Source organism: Odontesthes bonariensis, chromosome 18 (genome assembly GCF_027942865.1).
Source record: "Odontesthes bonariensis isolate fOdoBon6 chromosome 18, fOdoBon6.hap1, whole genome shotgun sequence".
Taxonomy (NCBI): Eukaryota; Metazoa; Chordata; class Actinopteri; order Atheriniformes; family Atherinopsidae; genus Odontesthes; species Odontesthes bonariensis.
In genome coordinates this window covers 34,286,845-34,309,852 of record NC_134523.1, presented here as the reverse complement: position 1 = coordinate 34,309,852, position 23,008 = coordinate 34,286,845, and the positions used below count along the sequence as shown (strand labels likewise).

The 23,008-nt window shown below is 42.4% G+C and overlaps 1 protein-coding gene across 2 annotated transcripts in view; it reads left to right on the top strand.

Moving 5' to 3' along the window:
* Window positions 1–600: 600 nt before the first annotated feature.
* The window catches only part of lrrc3b (leucine rich repeat containing 3B), a 57,445-nt gene continuing 35,037 nt past the window's right edge, over window positions 601–23,008 (top strand). Inside the window, exon 1 of one of the 2 annotated variants that reach the window (XM_075450156.1) lies at window positions 601–795. The gene's annotated coding sequence lies outside the window, so the exon portion shown is untranslated. Of the gene's footprint in view, window positions 796–1,677; window positions 1,730–23,008 lie in introns of those variants that run through there. The other variant, XM_075450157.1, reaches the window with a different exon arrangement.

Sequence of the window (23,008 nt, the reverse complement as noted above, 5' to 3'; positions counted from 1 at the left end):
ATACAGACAAGTGATTCTTCGCTCAGGAGGATAAGTGAGATTGTTGACAGAGATAATTTTACACCAATGAGGACTAACTTATGAATGAATATGTTGATTTGAGCTAATAAATGACGTAATATATTACACAGTGCCCCTTTAAGTATCACACATTTATATTGAACTCTTACCAGTCCTGCAGATCTTAGTTTTTGTCCTCCACTTCTCCCGTTTCCTCATATGTTTTAAGCACACTGTACACCATGCTGAGACACGCCAAGTTTTCAGCTAATAGGTCTAATATCATGATATGGTAAAGTATGCTTTTCAAATCAATGACTGCCAGTGGCAAAGTCCCAACAGATACAGTTTAAAAGATAAAACAAAGCTGTTTTATCTTTTTTTAAGAAAAAAGAGCTGGACTTCCTTTTGGTTTTTAAGATATTTCATCCAAGAGTATTTAGTTGATATCTAATAAATATTCAAAATATATTTTACGGTCTAACATTTAACAATTGAACACATATTGCATTTTATCACCGTCAATCTTTTTTTTTATGCTGAAAGCTGAGACGGGAAGTGGGGGTGTCTCTACACGGTGACTTCATGGACGAACCCCTCCCTTTCTTCCTATTCACTCTCCTGTGCGGTGTTTTACACTGAGAGGTAAAATATGCGAATTCACTCTGCGACTTGTGCAGAAGGCGAATAGAGTTGGCAGTGTGCCCCTTCAGCCTCTGATCAGCCTCTGATCGGCCTCTCTGGTCAGCCTCTGATCACAAAGACGTGTCCACCCCGGCAGATGACTGTCAGTAGGTGAGCAGCCAGTGTCGCCTGTTGCTCCTGTCTGTCTGTGCTGTACCCGGTAATGTGCGTCTGTCTGCCGCTGCCGCTGCTTCTTGCATGCTTGCATGGGAAAAAAATGTTTTTGATAGCCTGCCTTTAGATTTAGATTCTTCAAAAAAAATACGACCTATTTGAACGCTGCGTGGGTTTTTTTTTTTTGTTGACCCCCCTCCTCACACCCCCATTTTGGCTCATCTTACATCAACGCTTTGATTCAGTGTTGGTGTGTGCAGTTCAGCTATGCTGATGCGTGATGTTTTCAACGCACTGCCATATGCCATTCATAAAGATTGAATTTAATCTTAATGTAGGTATTATTGAAACACCACAGCCCCTGTGTTCACATTACTGAACCCGTCAAGAACAGAAAGTGAAGAGCATTCATTCGGCGTACAATAAAGCCACAGGAAACTATTCACTCCCTTCGTAATTTGAACTTCACCCAAACCTAATCTGCTTGTTTCTGGAGATCTTTTGCCAGCAAATAGCACCTAAGAGGGCGAACCATTCATAAAAGTTCAAATGTTATTTTAATAGCATATCATTATTCTCCAGTGACGAATTACAATGGCTTTCCCATTCATTTATAGCCTCGTTTAAAATGTAAAAGAAGTGTAGGTTTTGTTTGACAGTAGGCTAGGCGAGTATGATATTACTAAATGATTAGATACGGGCTCCTGGCCACAGATCAGACATTATAGGCTGTGTTTGTTGAACTGACAGCTCATTGTTTTGTCACCTGCTGCTGTTTGTTCAGGTTTGGAAAGCCTGGCCTGTAGTCTGACTGTTCAGTGCATCAGAGAGCGGACATGCGGCAGGTAAACGGTTATTAGCGCTCTTTTCCACACGTGAGAAAACAACTGGTTGCTCCGCGGATTTTTTGGTGTGTCCCTTCACATTGAAGGTAGGCTACATCCCGGTCAAAGGGTGCCTGATTATTCCATTAAAATCAAATCAAATTTATTTGTGTAGCACATTTCATGTACAAAACTACGGAAGAGTATTAGGGCCAGGCATTAAGAAAAAATAATAATATTTTGCCTGTCGAGAATAAAGTCGAAATGTCGAAAATAAAGTAATTAGATGATGGACCAGAGGAGTTGACTTTTTTCTCGAAAATTCAACTTTATTCTCAACATGTCGACTTTAATCTCGACAGGCAAAATATTATTAGGCCTATCTTTTCTTATGCCTGGGCCTAAAACTCTTCCATACCACGTCGACAATAAAGTTAAAAACTTTATTCTCGACAGGCAAAATATAAATATTTTTCTTATGCCTGGCCCTAATACTCTTACAAAACAATTCAAAGTGCTTCACATAAAATAAAAGCATTGCAGCAGGCAGTGGAAGAAGCATTAAAAATACATAAAAGAATATAAAGAGAAACAATTAAAATAATTTAAATGAATTTAAAAACAAGCAACAGTCTAGATAAGTTCAAAGATATTTCATGCATAGACACATGAGAACAGAAATGTTTTTAACCTGGAGTTAAAAATGTCTCCATTTGGTGAAAGTTTAATCTCCACTGGCAGTTTGTTCCACTTGTTTGCAGCATAACAGCTAAATGCTGCTTCTCCATGTTTAGTCTGGACTCTGGACTGGACCAGCTGACCTGAGTCCTTGGATCTAAGAGCTCTGCTGGCTTTATATTCTCTGAACAGATCACAGATGGATTTTGGGCCTAACTCTCAAACTCTAATAATCATACTTTTCCCCACTCTATAGATGAGGTAAACCGAACAAGTCTATTCTTTTTCATTGTGATGGTAGTGACAAAATAATATTTGAAATGCCACTTTAACTCATTATCTGTATAAATATTTAGCCACAGTCTGTAACTTCATGCTTTGTTCTTTTTAAGGATTCTTGCGTTGTATTCCGACAATATAATAGATTCTAACGTCAAATCAATTGAGTTATGTCCAGGACTGTAACCTTTGAGCTTAAGTGCAATGAGTAAGCCTCTTTATAAATGCGACTGTATGCAATCTATATTATGAATCTCCGCTGTGTTGTGTGACTTGTGATACCTCGTGCTTATTTTTATATGGGGATTATTCCAGTGAATTTAAAGTATTTTTTAGAATTTATTGGTAATAATTGGTCTGGTCTAAAATGTTTCCATTCTCCCAGTCAAATATGACTTTAAAGACCATTAATGACCCGTTTACAACAGGCGTATTAAAAGGAAGTGTCTCTTTGCTCCTAACTTCCTCATAAAATAAGTTTAAAATGATTGAAAAGGGTACTTTAATGATGCCAAATATGACAACTGTAAAAGTTGACCATGCCACATTCAACTACCACCTCCTGCTTTTCTGGTTCACAAATCATTATCACGAAAGAACCCAAGGTTTTGCAAGGAATTTTGCTATAATTGATTTACTTAGATCTGTATTGATTTCAGTTTAAGTTTATTCTGGCATTTTGTCTGTTGAAACCTCGGCTAAATCCTGCTTTTAAAGCTGCATTTCACTTCAGTTTTTTTGCTTTCGGAACCAGACGTTTCGCATAGATTCTTGCATTTTTAGCTATTCAGTTTACAATAATTGTGTTCTTCTGTCTGATGGGATGTACTTCTGCTTTTAAAGCCACATATCACTGCAATGTATTTGGCAACAACAACACGGCAGCTCTGAGCTAATAGTGCAATAGTACGTGTTCATTCATTCATTCATCTTAAAGTATTGGTGAAATAAAGACAGATAATACCTTATTAAGAGGCTGTATTGTCTGCCCAGTTCTCTCCCGTTATATGGATATACGCTGATCTCGAGTAATCTAAATATCTTCTGAAGGACGCCGACTTTCACTAAACTTTTATCGGTGAGTAGATGAACGTATAAGAAATAAGGTCCAGGTTTAAAAGAAAAAACGAACTTCCCCTTTAAGTCAGACTCCCAGCCCTCTCAAATAATGCTGTTGGAAGTGGAAATACTCTGTAAATGTGTGTTTAGTTGGACGCAAACTGGCATAGGCTCTCTGTGCATGCCAGACAGTTCAGCACTAAGGTAACAGAAGTGGCAGGTACAGAGAAGAAAGAAGATGAGGGCAGAATTTACACAAGGAATCTAATTTCTGAAAAAAGAGAGCACATAATTAAGTTTGGTTTAATAATAAAGCACCAAAGTTTATTATAATTGTACTTATATAATGGCAGTTCATAAAAAGTGGCCTGGCGAAGGAAAATAATAGCGTCTGTCCTTTGTACGGTACAGGTCTGGTTTAGATACAGTATGGTTTGACACATATGGCTCTTTCAATTCAATTCATTTTTATTTATATAGCGCCAAATACAACAAATGTCATCTCAAGGCACTTAGATAGTAAGTCCAATTCAAGCCAATTGGAATTCAATTAATTAATAATAATCATAATTCATAAAATAATCCAATTCGTTCATATAGAGCCAATTCAAAGAACAATTTCCTAGCTAAGAAAACCAACAGATTGCACTGAAAACTTTTTGTTTTTCGGTCCAATCTCCCGGCCTGAGCGTGCCTGAGGCGACTGTGGAGAGAAACGACTCCCTTTTAACAGGAAGAAACCTCTGGCAGAACCAGACTCAGGAAGGGTGGCCATCCGCCTCGACCAGCTGGGGTTTGAGAAGACAGAAGGAGGGGGGGAGGGGGGAGGGGGGGAGGGCCGCAGCGGCGGCGGCACTGTAACACCATTCAAAGGATATCTGTTGGAACAGGGAAACACGAGTTAATGACCATAATAATATGACATATACATAAAGAGAGTGAAGTGAGGAAAGGTGTGTCAGATGAGGCCCCCCAGCAGTCTAGGCCTATAGCAGCTTAACTATGGGATGTTTCAGGATCACCTGAGCCATCCCTAACTATAAGCTTTATCAAAAAGGAAAGTTTTAAGCCTGGTCTTAAAAGTGGAAAGGGTGTCTGCTTCCCGGACATTTACTGGCAGCTTATTCCACAATAGAGGGGCCTGATAACTGAAGGCTCTGCCTCCCATTCTACTTTTAGAAACTCTGGGAACCTCAAGTAAACCTGCAGTTTGGGAACGAAGTGCTCTGTTAGGAAAATATCTTATAATGAGATCTTTAAGATATGATGGAGCTCGGTCATTAAGAGCTTTATATGTAAGGAGAAGAATCTTAAATTCTATTCTGAATTTAACAGGGAGCCAATGAAGAGAAGCTAAAACTGGAGAAATATGATCTCTCCTGTTAGTTCTCGTCAGAACTCTGGCTGCAGCATTTTGGATCAACTGAAGGCTTTTCAGAGAATATGTGGGACAGCCCAATAATAAAGAATTACAGTAGTCCAATCTTGAAGTAACAAATGCATGAATTAGTTTTTCTGCATCACTCTGAGACAAGATGTTCCTGATTTTAACAATATTACGAAGGTGAAAGAAGGCAGTCCTAGAAACCTGTTTTATATGCGAGTCAAATGATAAGTTCTGGTCAAAAATAACTCCAAGGTTCCTCACTGTAGAACTAGAAGCCAAGGAAATACCATCTAGAGTAACTATATAGCTAGACAATTTCTCCCTGAAACGCTCAGGTCCAAAGATAACGACTTCAGTTTTGTCTGAATTTAGCAGCAGACAGTTCTGAGTCATCCAGGTCTTTATGTCTTTAAGACATGCTTGTAGTCTGACCAACCTATTGGTTTCATCTGGTTTTATAGATAAGTACAGCTGAGTATCATCAGCATAGCAATGGAAATTTATGCCATGCTGTCTAATAATGTTACCTAATGGAAGCATGTATAAAGTAAAAAGAATCGGTCCAAGCACAGAACCCTGGGGAACTCCATGACTTACTCTGGTGTGTGAGGAAGATTCTTCATTTACAAGAACAAACTGAAATCTATCAGATAAATATGATTTAAACTAGCCTAATGCAGTTCCTTTAATCCCAATAACATGTTCAAGTCTGTGTAATAAGATACTGTGATCGACCGTATCAAATGCAGCACTGAGATCCAACAGGACAAGCACAGACACAAGTCTGCTATCAGAGGCTAAGAGGAGATCATTGGTAACTTTCAGCAGTGCTGTTTCTGTGCTATGATGCACTCTGAATCCTGACTGAAACTCTTCAAACAGATTATTTCTGTGTAAGTGATCACAAAGCTGAGCTGCAACTATTTTTTCAAGAACTTTAGACATAAAAGGGAGATTGGATATAGGTCTATAATGAGCCAACACTTCTGAGTCAAGAGTAGGTTTTTTAAGTAAAGGTTTAATTACAGCAACCTTAAAAGTCTGAGGTACATATCCTGTCAACAAAGACAGATTGATCAAATCCAATATGGAAGTGTCAATTAATGGGAAAACTTCCTTGAACAGTCTGGTTGGGATTGGGTCTAAAACACAAGTTGATGGTTTAGAAGAGACTATTGCTGTTGTTAGTTCAGAGAGATCAACTGGGCAGAAGCCATCTAAATATAAATCAGGTTCTAAAGATACTTCTAAAGCTGCTGTACTTGATGATACATCACTGATAATAGTGGGAAGGACTCCATCAATCTTCTCTCTGATAGAAACAATTTTATTAATAAAGAAGCTCATGAAATCATCACTGCTGAGAGTTAAAGGAATACCTGGCTCAACAGAGCTCGGACTCTTAGTCAGCCTGGCTACAGTGCTGAAAAGAAACCTGGGATTGTTCTTATTCTCTTCTATCAATGATGAATAATAAGCAGTTCTAGCTTTACGAAGGGCTTTCTTATACATTGTTAAACTATCTTTCCAGACTAATTGAGACTCTTCTAAATTAGAGGAACGCCACTGTCTCTCCAGCTTTCTTGCAGTCTGCTTTAAAGCATGCAGCTGTGAATTATACCAAGGAGCCAACCTCTTCTGACTGATTACCTTCCTTTTCAGAGGGGCAACATTGTCCAGTGCTGTACGCATTGAAACTATAGTGCTGTCAACAAGAGAGTCAAGTGCTGCTGGAGTAAAGTTTAGGTAGTCGTCCTCTGTCATATCTGCACATGGCAGTGAAGAAAAGGATGATGGAATTAATTCTTTAAATCTGGTTACAGCATCCTCTGATAGACACCTTCTATATGTAAATTTCTTCTCAGAAACTGTATAGTCAAGTAATGTAAACTCAAAGGTTATCAGAAAATGGTCAGATAAGACAGGGTTATGAGGGAACACTGTTAACTGTTCACTCTCAATGCCATAAGTCAGCACAAGATCAAGGGTGTGATTAAGGCAGTGAGTCGGTCTGTGAACACTCTGAGAAAATCCAATAGAGTCCAAAATAGAATTAAAGTTCATATTCAGGCTGTCATTTTCAACATCTACATGAATATTAAAGTCACCCACAACAATGACTTTATCTGTACTCAGCACTAACTGGGATAAAAACTCTGAGAATTCAGACAGAAACTCAGAATAAGGGCCAGGTGGACGATACACAACAACAAACACAAGAGGTTTCTGGGATTTCCACTTTGCGTGGGAAAAACTGAGAATCAGATATTCAAAAGAGCTCAAACTAATCTTGGGTCTGGGACTGATGGGTAACCCTGATCTGAAAATAGCTGCCACTCCTCCTCCTCTGCCTGTGGTTCGAGGAACGTGAACATTTAAACAGTCAGAGGGAGTTGCTTCATTAATGCTAACGTGATCCTCCTTTCATGCCTTGTTTTCCATTATTGGGCTGTATCCCCTCATTGTGGGGGGGGGGGTCAGATGTTCATCATCGCAGCATTGGTGAAGCTGCAGCAACCCAGATGAGACACATAACTTTGCTGTGAGTGTGTTTATTACACTACATTTATTTAGCAAATGCTTTTATCCAAAGTGACATAGGAGCATAGAGTTCTTATTGTGCTGAATGAGTTTGTGACAGGCTTTTTGTTCAGAGGAGTTTTAAGATCTTTTAGGAGAAATCATCACAATAGTGTTACAGGGCTCATCTCCAGATAATGCTCCTCCTGAGCATTTATACTGGAGCAGGAAATAGTCCATAAAATGGTCTAGTCAAGCTATAACAGTAACTCAACCTAACTGTGTATAATCGTACTGTATAAATCATCTTCACAAATAGCAACTTTTAAATCTGTAAAATCAATCTAAATCTTAAAGCAGTGACTGGTTATGTAATGTATTTAACATTAAAAGCTTACTTAATTTTAAACTTTGTCTTTTCCTTTAAATGTTATAACATACAGTCTGCATCCTCTCTGTGAACACTGGATCAATGGAGTGACCAATATATTGTTACATTCTAATTATTTTCATTTTTTCATTCACTGTGAGGTTGTGGAAGTTGCAGTATGTAAGAGCAGCCGGCGTTGTAATCCATGCCATGCTTATAGGGAAAAGGGAACAGTGGCATGCAGAGAGACAGTGCCTTTCAACAGAAGGCTAACGTTTTGGTGATTGCAAGCTCCTCCCTCTTCAGGAAAGCACAAACATTGTCGTTGCCAGCAATTCTGAGGCAGGTGGCAACAGCAGAACTTGTCTGCATAAGAAATAGAGCCAGTCGCAGAAATATCGATGAAGGCTGTGTGTAGGGTTCAGATATGAATCACTCTGTATGTATTCTGGAAAGTAGGATTTTTAGTTTAAGTTTGGATGTATTTATGAAACATCAAATCAGTGTAAAATGATCAGTTTGAAGCAGCCATCCTACTGTCAGTCCAGACTACTGTTCTGTCTTAGTTAGTTTAGTTTAATTTGGTTTCAAATCATTCAGTTGCTAGTTGGAAATGTCTGTTTTTGGTTCTTGGCTGGAAGGAGCATTCTCTACAGAAATTTCACTGTTGCTTTTCACATCAGTGTTTCTGGCACTTTTAGGCTGCATCATTGGCAGAATTTGAAAGATGGACATAGTCATTCAGTGTAAAACCTGAAGCCAATGTGGAAGTTTGTCACAGTCCAAAACCATCCATCCATCCATCCATCCATTATCTATACCGCTGAATCCGTTGATCGGGGGGGGGCTGGAGCCTATCCCAGCAGTCAATGGGCGAGAGGCGGGGTACACCCTGGACAGGCCTCGCAGGGCCACATAGAGACAAACAAGACAAACAACCATACACACTCACACTCACTCCTAAGGACAATTTAGAGATGCCAATTAACCTAACATGCATGATTTTTTGGACAGTGGGAGGAAGCCGGAGTACCCGGAGAGAACCCACGCATACACGGGGAGAACATGCAAACTCCACACAGAAAGGCCCCAGCTGGGTGTTAGTCCAAAACCACTGAACCCTAAATTATAATGGTTTATTTGACTAGATTACCTCTGATCATTGTGCTGGTAGTCATTTTTCTAAATAGTCCTACAGTTGAATAGATATTACACCTCATAGATACATGTATTTGCTTATTCAGGCTTCAGGTATCACTGTCCAGCTCCATCCTCTGGACCCAATATGGTAATTTCTGGCTCAAAAAAATGAGTAAGATGGCAAGTGCCAAATGCTGAACTCAAGGCATCAAAACAGAAGTTCACAAACCAATAGGTGGCATCAGAGTGGTCATATATAGTCTGTACTGATGTTTAAGTATGAAGTCTGTATCTTCAAGTAGTTCTTGTCAAGTTTTTTTTTGGTGTGTTTGTTTTGCAGCCTCAGATTTTCTCCATATCTCTTAGTTTGTGGTAATCAACAGTCACATTTTCATGTCATAGAATAACATTACTCAGTTCCTCTGTAAGGTAGCAGCACAACTGATCTAATAATCTAGGTCCTGTAATGTTCTTATTGTTGGATTTCTTAATGGGAACTGTATTTTTTAACAAATGTAGCTCAAACTGTTGAAAAACATGTGTTTGTTGAGGGTGATTTTCAGCTTTTGTATTAAGCCACCTTTGTTGCTCTGAAGTATTTCTAATTTTTAATTTTCACAGCAAGAAAGGAACCTGTCAAGTAGCGCAGGATGGAAGCTCAATATCTTCTTACAGCTTTCTGTAAAGATGAGTATCATAAAGAGGAGTAAGATGCAAAAGGAATAAGTTTATTTACTTGTTTCTGCATGTGAAATTTGTTGACAGTTAGATACTTTTTCTGACTGTGCTAGGAATAAATATAACAGGATCAGTGTGACGGTAATAATAAAGCTTTTAAAACTAGGCCATCTACAAGCTTTGAGCCTTTTTGGGACCTTATTTTGGAACAAGGTTGTTGGTTAAAGATGCAGAAATTATACTTCATACAGTGGCATTTTCATCTCCTCTGAAAGAGACTTCAAGTTAATGGCACAAAATTCCATTTTACGTTTTTTTTAAAATTATTATTAATTTTTTTTTTTAAGTAAGGCAACTTTTGTTATTATAATGATGAAATCATTCAGTCAGTCCATGATTTTGATGGATGTGTTTCCTGCTTCTGAAGAGTGCAGACGTGTCTCTGCTTCCTCCTGCTGCTTATCGCTTTATTTGCTTTTAAATCATTTTACTTCTTTCCACAAGTCTTGGATATAATTTTATTCTTTTTCTTTTAAGTGAACCAAGACTTTTTAAAATCATTTTTATTCTTTTTACAACTTATCTGACGAGCCAGCGACTACAATCCTTTCAACATGCCCTGTGAAAGCTGTCGGATATATCAACAAGAAATTTGGGCGCTACAAGTAAGGATTTTTGCCTTGGAAACTGAAATGGGACTTCATGAAACGCTCCTAATGGAATCCAGTGGTAAGAAGTCCACATTTCCAAAGGAAAGGGTGAAAAAACTGCTACCTCCAACTTAAAGTTAAATGATACTGTGTCTTTTCCAAGTCTCTGTAAAGACACGTATGATGGACTTGGTGCTAAGCCGAAGAATCGTCAAACTGTTGGTATCAACAGAGGATATGTAACATCACCCGGAATAAAGTTAACAAACAGATTTTTACCACTGTCAGAGCCAAATGTGACTGAGTGTAACAGACAGAGAGACGGTACAAAGCAGCAGATGGACAGAGAAACTGTGCCGAGTGTCAAGGTCAAAGATACTCTTGTGCTTGGAGATGGAGCCATATCTAATATAAACATAAACAGAATGGTTACATGCAGCTATCCAAGTGCCACTGTCTCTGACATCACAAGATTACTACCTGAGGTACTGGAAAAACATCAAGGGGTGGAACAGCTGATTGTGCATGTTGGTGCAGTGGACATCAGAGAGAATCAGTCTGAAATCTTAAAAAAAGACTTTGAGAAACTGTTTGAGAGTCTTGATAAAGTGACAATACCAACATTCATAAGTGGACCTCTCCCAAACATCGACAGGAGGATCAACAAATTCAGCCGGCTGCTTCAGTTGAACACATGGCTGTCCAAAGTCTGTGAGTCCAGAGGACCTCATTTCATCGAGAACTTTAATCTTTTCTGGCAAAGAGATGATCTCTTTCAAAGAAAAGGCCCACACCTGAACAGAGGTGGAGTGAGACGACTGGCGGATAATCTTCTCCACGCTATGAGGCATCAGAAGGGGCCAGGACCAGGACCGGGTCCTGTGCTGCCGCCGAGAGAGAAGACGAGCCAGAGAAGAGCTCCTGCCTCGCCACCCAAGGACCCAGCAAAGGATTCAGCCACAGCAGCCACAGCAGCACCTCCAGCATCCCGAACACAGGATTCAGCAGCTCCACCATCGCCTTCACCACGGGCCTCACCACAGGCCTGGGACCCACCTGCTGCATCTACACCCTCCAGAGATGTTTCACCATCGTTCTCTTCTCCACCGTCACCCAGGAAATTTCCTAATCACCTTGAAAGCTTGATGAAATCGGGGATTAAAATGGTTCCTCTCACGCCAAACATGGCAAGATCAAGAATTCTATCCTCAAAGAAGCATCGAGCCCCTCTCCCTCCCCAGCCTACTCCATCGACCAAAGCCCCCCCAGCTTGGCCCCCACCACCGGTGCCCACAGATACCCGAGATACTTGAACTCCTCCACTTGGGGAAGGATCTCATTCCCGACCCGGAGCTGAAGGTCACGGCCTGACGACGCCAACAGAACCACATCGTCCGCAAAAAGCAGAGACCCGATTCTGAGGTCGCCAAACTGGACCCCCTCAACGCCCTGGCTGCGCCTAGAAATTCTGTCCATAAAAATTATGAACAGAATCGGTGACAAAGGGCAGCCCTGACGGAGTCCAACCCTCACAGGAAACATGTCCGACTTACGGACATGTAATGCGGACCAAACTCTGACACCGGTTATACAGAGACCGAACAGCCCATATCAAGGAGTCCGGCACTCCATACTCCCAGAGCACCCCCCACAAGAGTCCCTGAGGGACACGGTCGAACGCCTTCTCCAAGTCCACAAAACACATGTAGACCGGTTGGGCGAACTCCCATCCTCCCTCCAGGATCCTGCCGAGGGTGTAGAGCTGGTCCACTGTTCCACGGCCAGGACGAAAACCACACTGCACCTCCTGAATCCGAGATTCGACTATCCGGCGGATCCTCCTCTCCAGTACCCCCGAAAAGACCTTACCAGGGAGGCTGAGGAGTGTGATCCCCCTATAGTTGGAACACACCCTCCGGTCCCCCTTTTTAAAGAGGGGGACCACCACCCGATCTGCCAGTCCAGAGGCACTGCCCCCGATGTCCACGCGATGCTGCAGAGGCGTGTCAACCAAGACAGCCCTACAACATCCAGAGCCTTGAGGAACTCAGGACGGACCTCATCCACCCCCGGGGCCTTGCCACCGAGGAGTTTTTTGACCACCTCGGCAACCTCAGCCCCAGAAATGGGAGGCCCCACATCCGAGCTCCCCAACTCTGCTTCCTCATCGGAAGGCGTGTCGGTAGGATTGAGGAGGGCCTCGAAGTATTCCCCCCACCGACTCACGACGTTCCTAGTTGAAGTCAGCAGAGCCCCGCCCTCACCATACACGGTGTTGACGGTGCACCGCTTTCCCCCCCTGAGCCGCCGGGTGGTGGACCAGAATCTCCTCGAGGCCGTCCGGAAGTCATTCTCCATGGCCTCCCCGAACTCCTCCCAAGCCTGAGTTTTTGCCTCAGCAACCGCCGAGGCTGCGTTCCGCTTGGCCTGTCGGTACCCATCAGCTGCTGCCAGAGTCTCACTGGCCAAAAAGGCCCGATAGGACTCCTTCTTCAGCTTGACGGCTTCCCTCACCACTGGGGTCCACCAGCGGGTTCGGGGATTGCCGCCACGACAGGCACCGAACACCTTGCGGCCACAGCTCCAGTCGGCCGCCTCAACAATGGAGGCACGGAACATGGCCCATTCGGGCTCAATGTCCCCCACCTCCCCGGGACATGGTTGAAGCTCTGCCGGAGGTGGGAGTTGAAACTCCTCCTTACAGGGGATTCCGCCAGCCGTTCCCAACAGACCCTCACAATACGTTTGGGCCTGCCAGGTCTGACCGGCTTCCTCCCCCACCAGCGGAGCCAACTCACCACCAGGTGGTGATCAGTTGACAGCTCCGCCCCTCTCTTCACCCGAGTGTCCAGGACATACGACCGCAAGTCCGACGATACGACCACAAAGTCGATCATTGAGCTGTGGCCTAGGGTGTCCCGGTGCCAAGTGCACATATGGACACCCTTATGCCTGAACATGGTGTTCGTTATGGACAGTCCGTGACGAGCACAGAAGTCCAACAACAAAACACCACTCTGATTCAGATCGGGGGGGCCGTTCCTCCCAATCACGCCCCTCCAGGTCTCACTGTCATTGCCCACGTGAGCATTGAAGTCCCCCAGCAGGACGAGGGAGTCTCCCGGAGGAGCACTCTCTAGTGCCTCCTCCAGGGACTCCAAAAAGGGTGGGTACTCTGAACTGCTGTTCGGTGCATAAGCACAAACAACAGTCAGGACCCGTCCCCCCACCCTAAGGCGGAGGGAGGCTACCCTCTCGTCTACCGGGGTGAACCCCAATGTACAGGCGCACAGCCGGGGGGCAATAAGTATGCCCACACCTGCTCTACGCCTCTCACCGCGGGCAACTCCAGAGTGGAAGAGAGTCCAACCCCTCTCGAGGAAGCTGGTTCCGGAGCCCAAGCCATGCGTCGAGGTGAGTCCGACTATATCTAGCCGGAATCGCTCAGCCTCGCGCACCAGCTCAGGCTCCTTCCCCAGCAGAGAGGTGATGTTCTACGTCCCAAGAGCCAGCTTCAGTAGCCGAGGATCAGACCGCCAAGGTCCCTGCCTTCGGCTGCCGCCCAGCTCACACTGCACCCAACCCCCATGGCCCCTCCCACGGGTGGTGAGCCTGTCGGAAGGGGGACCCGTGTCGTTTCTTCGGGCTGTGCCCGACTGAGCCCCACAGGCACAGACCCGGCCACCAGGCGCTCGCTGGCGGGCCCCACCCCTGGGCCTGGCTCCAGGGGGAGGCCCCGGTGACCCACGTCCGGGCAAGGGAACACGGTGTCCAAAAGTATTATTCATCATAGGGGTTTTATGAGCTGTTCTTTGTCTGGTCCCTTATCTAGGATCTGTTTGGCATGGGTGACCCTACCAGGGGCTTAAAGCCCCAGACAACATAGCTCGCACGCAAACCCCCCCACCACGGTAAGGTGACAGCTCAAGGGGAGGACTCAATGTCAGATCTTTAAGTAACAAATCATTCTTAATTAATAGTTTTATTTTCTCTCACAATCTTGATTTTATGTTTTTAACTGAGATGTGGCTCGACAAAAACACAGCAAATGCAGTCCTGATTGAGTCTAGTCCACCTCACTTCAATTTTGTGTCTGAAACACGAGAAAACCAGAGGGCTGGGGGTGTTTGTGCCATGTTCAGGGACAATATACCCACCCACAAGTTGTCATTTGTTTTTTTTTCATCATTTGAGTATCTTTCAAAATGGAGATAAAACAATCTTCCATACTTTATATCACCATTTATAAACCACCACAAAATTGTTTTATTGATGATTTTACTGAACTACTTTCAGTTGTGTGCACTGCTTTTGACTGTTTAGTCATAACAGGGGACTTGAATGTGCATGTGGACGTAGCGCATAACAAGGAAGCTAAAGAGCTCACTGCTGTCCTTGAAATGTTTGGTCTAACTCAGCATGTGACTGAGCCCACCCAGAACAGAGGGCACACTCTAGATGTGCTCATTTCAAACGTGAATGTCGTCGATGTTGCTTTATATGATCATTTCTGTGTTTTCTTCGACCTATCTACTTTACCCAAAACACCAGCTGGGTCTGCAGTTGTTCGGGGAAGACTCATAAATGACAGAACAAGGACACAGTTTATGGAAATGATTAGGTTTGAGAACTCCCTGTGTTGTGATGTTGATGATCTGTTGAACTCTTACACATCAAATCTCTTAAATGTTTTGGATACCATTGCTCCTGTCAAGGTTAGAATGGTTAAAAGTAGGCAAAGGGCGCCATGGAGGAAAGAAGAGTAGGTCAGGGCACAGAAAAGGGAGTGCCGAACGGAAATGGCGCAAGTCAAAGCTCCAGGTTCATAATGAGACTTACAAAGAAAAGCTATGTGTGTTCAACCAGACTTTGCGTAGAACAAGGGAGAGTTATTTTTCTGAAATCATCAAAAACTGCAGTAACAACTCTCGTGTCCTGTTTGCTACAGTAAACAGATTAACAAACCCTCCAGTTTCACTGCCTTTAGAACTCATTTCTACATCCAAGTGTAATGAGTTTGCAACATTCTTTAATGACAAAGTTCAAGGCATTAAAAATGCAATAATTTCCACAACACAAATAACTACTCTGCAGCCAGATAGACACCTAGAGCTGACACATTTCACACCTGTTACAGTCGAAGAGACCATCTGCAGTCTGAGTTCATCAACGTGCTGCCTTGATGAGTTGCCAACTAGATTCCTAAAGTCTGTGCTGAGCAGTTTGTTACCACAACTCGCTCATCTAGTCAACATCTCACTCCAGACTGGAACATTTCCAAAGGCCTTAAAAACCGCTGTCATTAAACCCCTTTTAAAGAAGAGCAATCTTGATGCCACAGTACTGAACAACCACCGGCCCATATCAAACCTGCCATTCTTAGGCAAAGTCCTAGAAAAAGTTGTATACCAACAGCTTAGTGACTTTCTCCTGTCTAACAATGCTTTTGATACTTTCCAATCAGGCTTTAGGCCCCACCACAGCACTGAGACAGCTCTGATCAAGGTGACAAATGACATCCGTCTGAACACAGATGCAAGTAAAGCCACAGTCTTAGTTCTGCTGGACCGGAGTGCTGCCTTTGACACAGTTGACCATGCAACCTTATAACAGAGGTTAGAAGACTGGGTGGGAATCTCTGGTCGTGCTTTAAACTGGTTCAAGTCCTATCTGGAGGACAGGAAATATTTTGTTGAAATTGGTAACTGTGTCTCAGACCAAATTGCTATGACCTGTGGGGTTCCCCAGGGGTCAATCCTGGGACCCGTATTGTTCAATCTGTACATGCTTCCACTAGGCCAGCTAATACGCAGCTATAATGTGTCCTACCACAACTATGCAGATGACACTCAGATCTACGTGTCACTGACGGCAGGAGAACACGGGCCTGTAGATACATTGTGTCGCTGCATCGAACAGATCAGTGTGTGGATGCAAAACAATTTCCTCCAGCTAAACTCAGACAAAACTGAAATCATTGTCTGTCGCCCACAGAAACAAAGAGAAAGTGTTATCAGTCACCTTGAGAATCTCTCTCTAAAACCTAATTATCACGTTAGAAATCTCAGGGTAATATTGGACTCAGACCTGAACTTTAACAGCCACATTAAATCTGTAACATCAGCAGCTTTTTACCATCTAAAAAACATTGCCAGAATCAAAGGAATAGTGTCTAAACCAGACTTAGAAAGACTGATCCATGCGTTTGTCTCCAGCAGGTTAGACTACTGTAACGGCCTGCTCACTGGGCTCTCTAAACGGGCTGTAAGACAGCTGCAGTACATCCAGAACGCTGCTGCTCGAGTCCTGACTAGAACCAGGAAATACGACCATATTAGTCCAGTGCTCAGGTCTCTGCACTGGCTTCCTGTCGCTCAGAGAATAGACTTTAAAACAGCTCTGCTTGTGTACAAGTCTCTTCATGGTCAAGCGCCAAAGTACATCTCTGACATGTTAAAGCCATATGAACCAACTCGGGCTCTGAGAACCGCAGGGAGGGGTCTCCTGCTGGTGCCCAGAGTCAGGACTAAACAAGGTGAGGCCGCGTTTCAGTTTTATGCCCCTAAAATCTGGAACAGTCTTCCAGAAGATGTGAAACAGGCCTCAACTCTGACAATGTTTAAATCCAGGCTGAAAACAGTTCTATTTAGCTGTGCATATGACACCTGAAAGTATTTTATCTGCACTCTTCACGTTTTAATTAATTAATGATTATTTTAATGGGTTTTTGATATTAATATATATATATATATTTTTTTCTTCTTTTTTTTTTCTTTTTATTCTTTTTAATGATTTTATTGCCTTCTTGTGATTTTATGTAGCTGTGAAGCACTTTGAATTGCCCTGTGTATGAATTGTGCTCTATAAATAAAATTGCCTTGCCTTGCCTTGATCCAGTAATATCTCAAGAAGTATTCCATGGACTGTCATGAAGTTTAGTCCTGACAGTTTTAGTCAAAAGTGGGTGAATCCTTATAATCCAGCCCCACTGCAGAGAAAACAGGAAGGGTGGGAACAAAGAGTAGGTTTGCATCCTCCACATTGTGAGAAGGTGGTTCAGTCATCATATAATGGTGCATACGGGCAGAGGCCCTGGAGCTGACCCTGGACATGCTGAGAGGCTTATATTTCCCATCTGCCCTAGGAGTGGCTGGGAATCCACCTGAAGGAGCTGATGGAAGTTGATTTGAGATTCTCTCCTTTATTGTCTTGATTATGAAATGGACTATGTGGTTTTGTGGTTGTTAAGTCAAATGTCTTGGCCAGCCATACAAGTCTTGTTCCAGCATGTCGGGATCCCTATCAGGCGAAATTGTCTGTGATGATTCTCCGCCTGCTGATCTGTCCGAAAAGTGAGGCAAAAATAATTGAGTGATCTATTTTCCTATTGTGCTTTAAGTATGAATAGTTTTCCATACACTGTGGGACACTGTGGAATTGGTATAGTACAATATAGTAAGGAATTGGTTGCAGATATCCACTCCTTGGGTCTTCCAGAAATTGATGATTAGATAACAAAAGCTATGGACAGAATTATTGTGTGGAGTTTGCATGTTCTCCCTGTGTATGCGTGGGTTCTCTCTGGGTACTCCGGCTTCCTCCCACTGTCCAAAAACATGCATGTTAGGTTCATTAGTGTCTCTAAAAAATTGTCCCTAGGAGTGAGTTTGAGCATGTGGGTGGTTGTTTGTCTCTGTGTGGCCCTGTGATGGACTGGCAACCTGTCCAGGGTGTACCCCGCCTCTCGCCCGATGACCGCTGGGATAGGCTCCAGCCCCCCCTGCGACCCGACCGACAGATTCAGTGGGTATAAAAAATAGATGGATGGATGGATGTTTTAAACACAGTCATGATTAGAGATAACCTCAGTGACAATGACTGATACAGACCCCAAATGCCACATAATACTTTTCCAAGGGGCATGCCAAAAACAATCTAGACAGCTGAAGGAATTATTGAAGTCAACAACTGCTGTTATAGCTGCTGATGAGTTGACTCTGGGAATTTAGAGACCAGAGGTCCGTTTCACGAAGCAGGTTTAGTGAAAACTCTGAGTTGATCAACCCTGAAATGAGGGAAACCCTGAGTTTTCCGTTTCACAAAGAGAGGTAACTTAACCTCTCGGTCAGTTACCGTAGTAACGCACTGTATGAACCTCACTATTCAAGAAACCTGGAGTTTCTCTCTGTCTCCGCCCTCTTTCAGCCACACACGCCATTTGATTTCCTCATTCATTCAGTCAGCAGAGCGAGTTCTTCTACTTCAGGTCAATTAGGCACAGCAGGAGGCGACTTTTTTCACCAACATGAACATGTCCTTTTAACAACGATCCCGTGGATGAAGGTACAGCATTACTGCACAGAGAAATAAATATTTGTCGGGAGATGGTTATCAGACCGCGCATAGATGTTTTAGCATTTACAGACAATTATCTTTTTGAGCGGCACCATCAGAATAAAAGACAAATAAATATTTGTATGAATATGCTTAAAAAAGATATATAGGCCTATTATATTTTATAAAGGCACTTGTGTGTTAGGGGTGGACTCTCTCCAGGGATTCCCTCAGCCACTGCCCTCCAATATTCCGGCTTAGGGCCAGCTCCTCTGCCTCTGTTAGAGGTGGTGGTGCTGGGCCACCACCCGTTTAACAGGCTTCTGCCTTCTTTCTGTTGGCTCAGTAGAAGTCTGTTTTAGTTTAAATAGGCTTAATTATTTAACAGAACATGATATAGATAAGAAGACATAGTTTATGTGTGTGAAAACAGCATTATGTTGGGGGTAAAATAACTGCAGTCAAATAGCCACTTAATATTTACTTTACAGTGTAAAACATGATCTAAATGAGGTACCTCCATGCCGAGGTCTCAGCTGTTTGAACAATGTTTTTATATTTCATCTTTAACTGGTGCCAAATGCGCTTCTCCCCCGCGGGATTGCACCTAAATGAAATAAATGAATGGGCTACCATTCAAGCAGTTTCCCTGTAATATTATTGTGATTGCAAAGGACTACATTTAAACTTACACTTTTGTTGCTGCAGCGGTGTTGCACTTATTTCTAAAAACGTGTTGAAACTCACCGTATGAGCGCATTAAGATTTCCAATTCGAGGTTGGTGAAAAACGTAACCCCTCCTCTTCCCCGTTGCCAAGGTGACTCGTCGAATCGGGGCTCCATTGATGCTGGCTTTTTATAGTTGTGGCGCACACACAAAACTCAAGGTGAACCTACTCGGAGTTGATTAAACTCACTCAAATCAGCGTTTCTGGAACCGAATGTATTTGTTTGTTTAGTTTTCTATCTCAGAGAGTTCAGGAATAGACTCAGAGTTTGTTGAACCTGCTTTGTGAAACGGACCCCAGGTATGGAAGCTATGACTTTGTGAAATGAGTCTCCCAATCACCAAGCCTCACTATTCATTTGGCATGTCTAATTCTACAATGAGTGAATAAATAACTTAAGCTGCTCGTAGTTTGCATCAACAGGGTAATGACCTGCACTCATAGATGAAGAATTTGGAAGAGATCAGACTCCAGTGCAGGGTTTAGCTAAACCTACAAAATGTAAGAAGTTGTAAAATTCTATTCACTTACCTGGCTCCTATCTTCTGTGCTCTGCTCTCTCGCACACTTGGACAAGGTTCAACAAAGAAGATAATTTTTTCCCCCTTTAATTTTGCAACTGTGCAGCACCGATTGATTTCTGTTAAATGTTTTATTTATCATTCAAAAGAATCCTGGTGGGTCTCCTGTTGGCTTGGTAAGCCTGTATAGGGCCTTGAAAAAGTATTCACTCCAAATTTTGAAAATCTTGAAAGTTGTTTCTTCTTCTCTTTTTTTATCCTTATTACTTATAATTTATTTGGATATACTTTAGGATTTTATGTAACATACCCTATACACCAATGTTGTTTTTAATGCATTTTATGAATTAATGAAACTGAATACAATATCACTAAAATCATTTTTTGTTTTAATACACCACTTCTAAAAAGTTTTCTAAAAGATCATTTTTGTAATACTGTAACCCAGTACCAGAATACAGTATGTGTACAGTTTTTTTTTTTTTTACTGACTTAACATCACTTAATGGCCAAAAAAACAAATAAAATCCCAGGTAAGGTAATGGTACCTCCACTATTATCCTTTAATTTTTTTGTGTGATTATTCAGACATCTTGTTCTGTCTCTGTGCTTCCACTTAGAGCTTTTTTTCTTGCGATTGTGCTGCGTTTCTTCCAGATAAACAAAACCCATTGCGGGAGGTAAATTGTGAAGTGGTTGAAGTATGAAGTATGATTGCACCTCCCATACACATAATGCACATTTAATATAGTCGGCACAAAGAATGTTTCAATACAGCGAGAGGCGTTTGATCTTGTGGCAGAGCAGCACCTGGATTAACAGCTTGATGATGTTTATCTTGGGAGCAGCCACTAGACCTCCCTGCGCTGTAGAAAATAGAGTGTAAAGGAGCATAATTTATCAGATAAATATGAAAACAATACAAGTGTAATCAAGTGTTATCATTCACAATCCCAATTCAAGTAAAAATAAATTGATTAACAATATGAATTTAGGCATTCTGGGTTTTTTTTCTCTATATTTTGATCAATCAGGTCAGAGGGAATTTGAATTCCTGCAATGAGAAAACACCCAACGAGACAAAGGATTTATAAATGTACATTTGTTAACTACAATGACTAAATAACAACAAGGCAAGGCAAGTTTATTTGTATAGCACAGTTCAACTACAGGGCGATTCAAAGTGCTTTACAGATACTTTAAAACAGTAGAAATAAAAAGCATGATTTAAATTTTAAACAAAAAAGAAAAAAATAGATAAAATCAGATAAAATCAGCAGTTAAAATATGATTAAGTTTTGAAACTCAAGCTTCAGATCACACAGAGATTGTCTTATATTGTTGCTGTAGAAGTAATTCACTTTAATTCAGTAATACTTTATTAATCCAGCGGAAAATTATATTGCGGTAGTATAAGTCACCATTACATGTACGGTATTGTTATTGGTAGAAAACAAAATAAAATAAAATAAAAATCTGACAACAATTAGAAAGAGAAAAACCTTTCAGGTGCCTTTCACTCCAGAAAACTCAATACAATTTTAGATACAGCTACAAGACTCAAAACTTTCCTGTATTCTGATATTGTAATGCCAGTGTAATGTATTGTAAACATTACCATAATCATCACCATGATGTCCTTCACTTCTCCATCTAAATAAAAGCTCTACCACTTGTTTTTTTGCGCTAGGTCAGATTCACCTTGTGTGCTACTGAGCTAGATTAGTTGCCTGAATCAATTAAACCACTGCCCTGTCCAGTGGGTTGCCCTGTACATCCAGCTGGACATTGCTGTGCCTCTTTTGGTTAAGCCTTTGAAATATCTGGCCTTACAAAATCAATGTCTTACCCAATCATGTCACTGACCTGTTGCCAGTTAATTACAACACATTTCTTCAGCTGTTTCTTTTTTGTACCACTTTTTTTTACTTACTTTATTAGTTTACTTACTTTACCTTACTTACACTTCCAGCCTTTTGTTGCCCCAGTCCCCACTTTTTTGAGTTGTATTACTGCCATCAAATTCAATATGAGCTAATATTTTTCATGAAATATATGTAGTGAGCACCAGATGGAGTAGACGTCTTCTCCCCGGGCTCTTCTCCATGTCTTGAATAACTCGGTATTTTCGTTTAATATTCGGTCAGTGTACCCGACCTTCTGCTAATTCCTACCACTGTTAAAGGCACGCAATGCGAAAAATGAATAAGAATCGAGGGAAACAGCAGGATAAGGACCCAAACGAGGCGGAAACTCAATCGACGCCGGAGCTACGTTAGCAGAGCACGTTACGACGGACTCCGAGTCAGAGGCCAACGCGGAGTCCAGCAACATACTTTCAGCAATACGGAGCATGAACAAAACAATGACTGAACGATTTGACACTTTAGAGGCAACTCTAGCATCCACCCAAGCATCATTGGTGAGCCTGGGGAACCGTATGACTGAAGTTGAAGAGGCTACTTCTAACTACCATCACCGCTTCTCACAAGTTGAACAAACTTGCATGAAGATGCGCGCGGAAAACGAAGCCCTCCACGCCAAAGTGGTAGACCTCGAGGCTCGCTCTAGGAGTCAAAATATCAGAATTATTGGCCTGCCTGAAAAGATCGAAAACGGATGCCCTGTTGAGTTTCTGTCAGGGTTTATCCCTGAGCTGTTAGGTGCTAACAATTTCCCAAGCCCAGTTGTGGTAGATCGGGCCCACCGTCTCAGGAAACAGCCTTCGGAGGGAAACGCGCGGCCGCGCGTAATGATCGCCCGGCTTCATCACTTCCAAACCAAGGAGCGGAAACTACAGCTTGACCGGCAACAATATCCCCTGACATACAACAAAAAGGCGATTCATCTCTTCCCCAATTTTTCCGACAGAGGTGATAAATTAGTGTCAGGCTTTCGACGAGGTCCGGAAGAAGCTCAAGGAGGTTGGAGCGAGGGTCGGCTTCATCTATCCAGCTCGGCTCAAGGTCACCATGGGCGACTCCGAAAAGGTTTTTTCTTCACCACAAGAAGCTGGGGCGTTTGCAGAGACTGTATGCTGA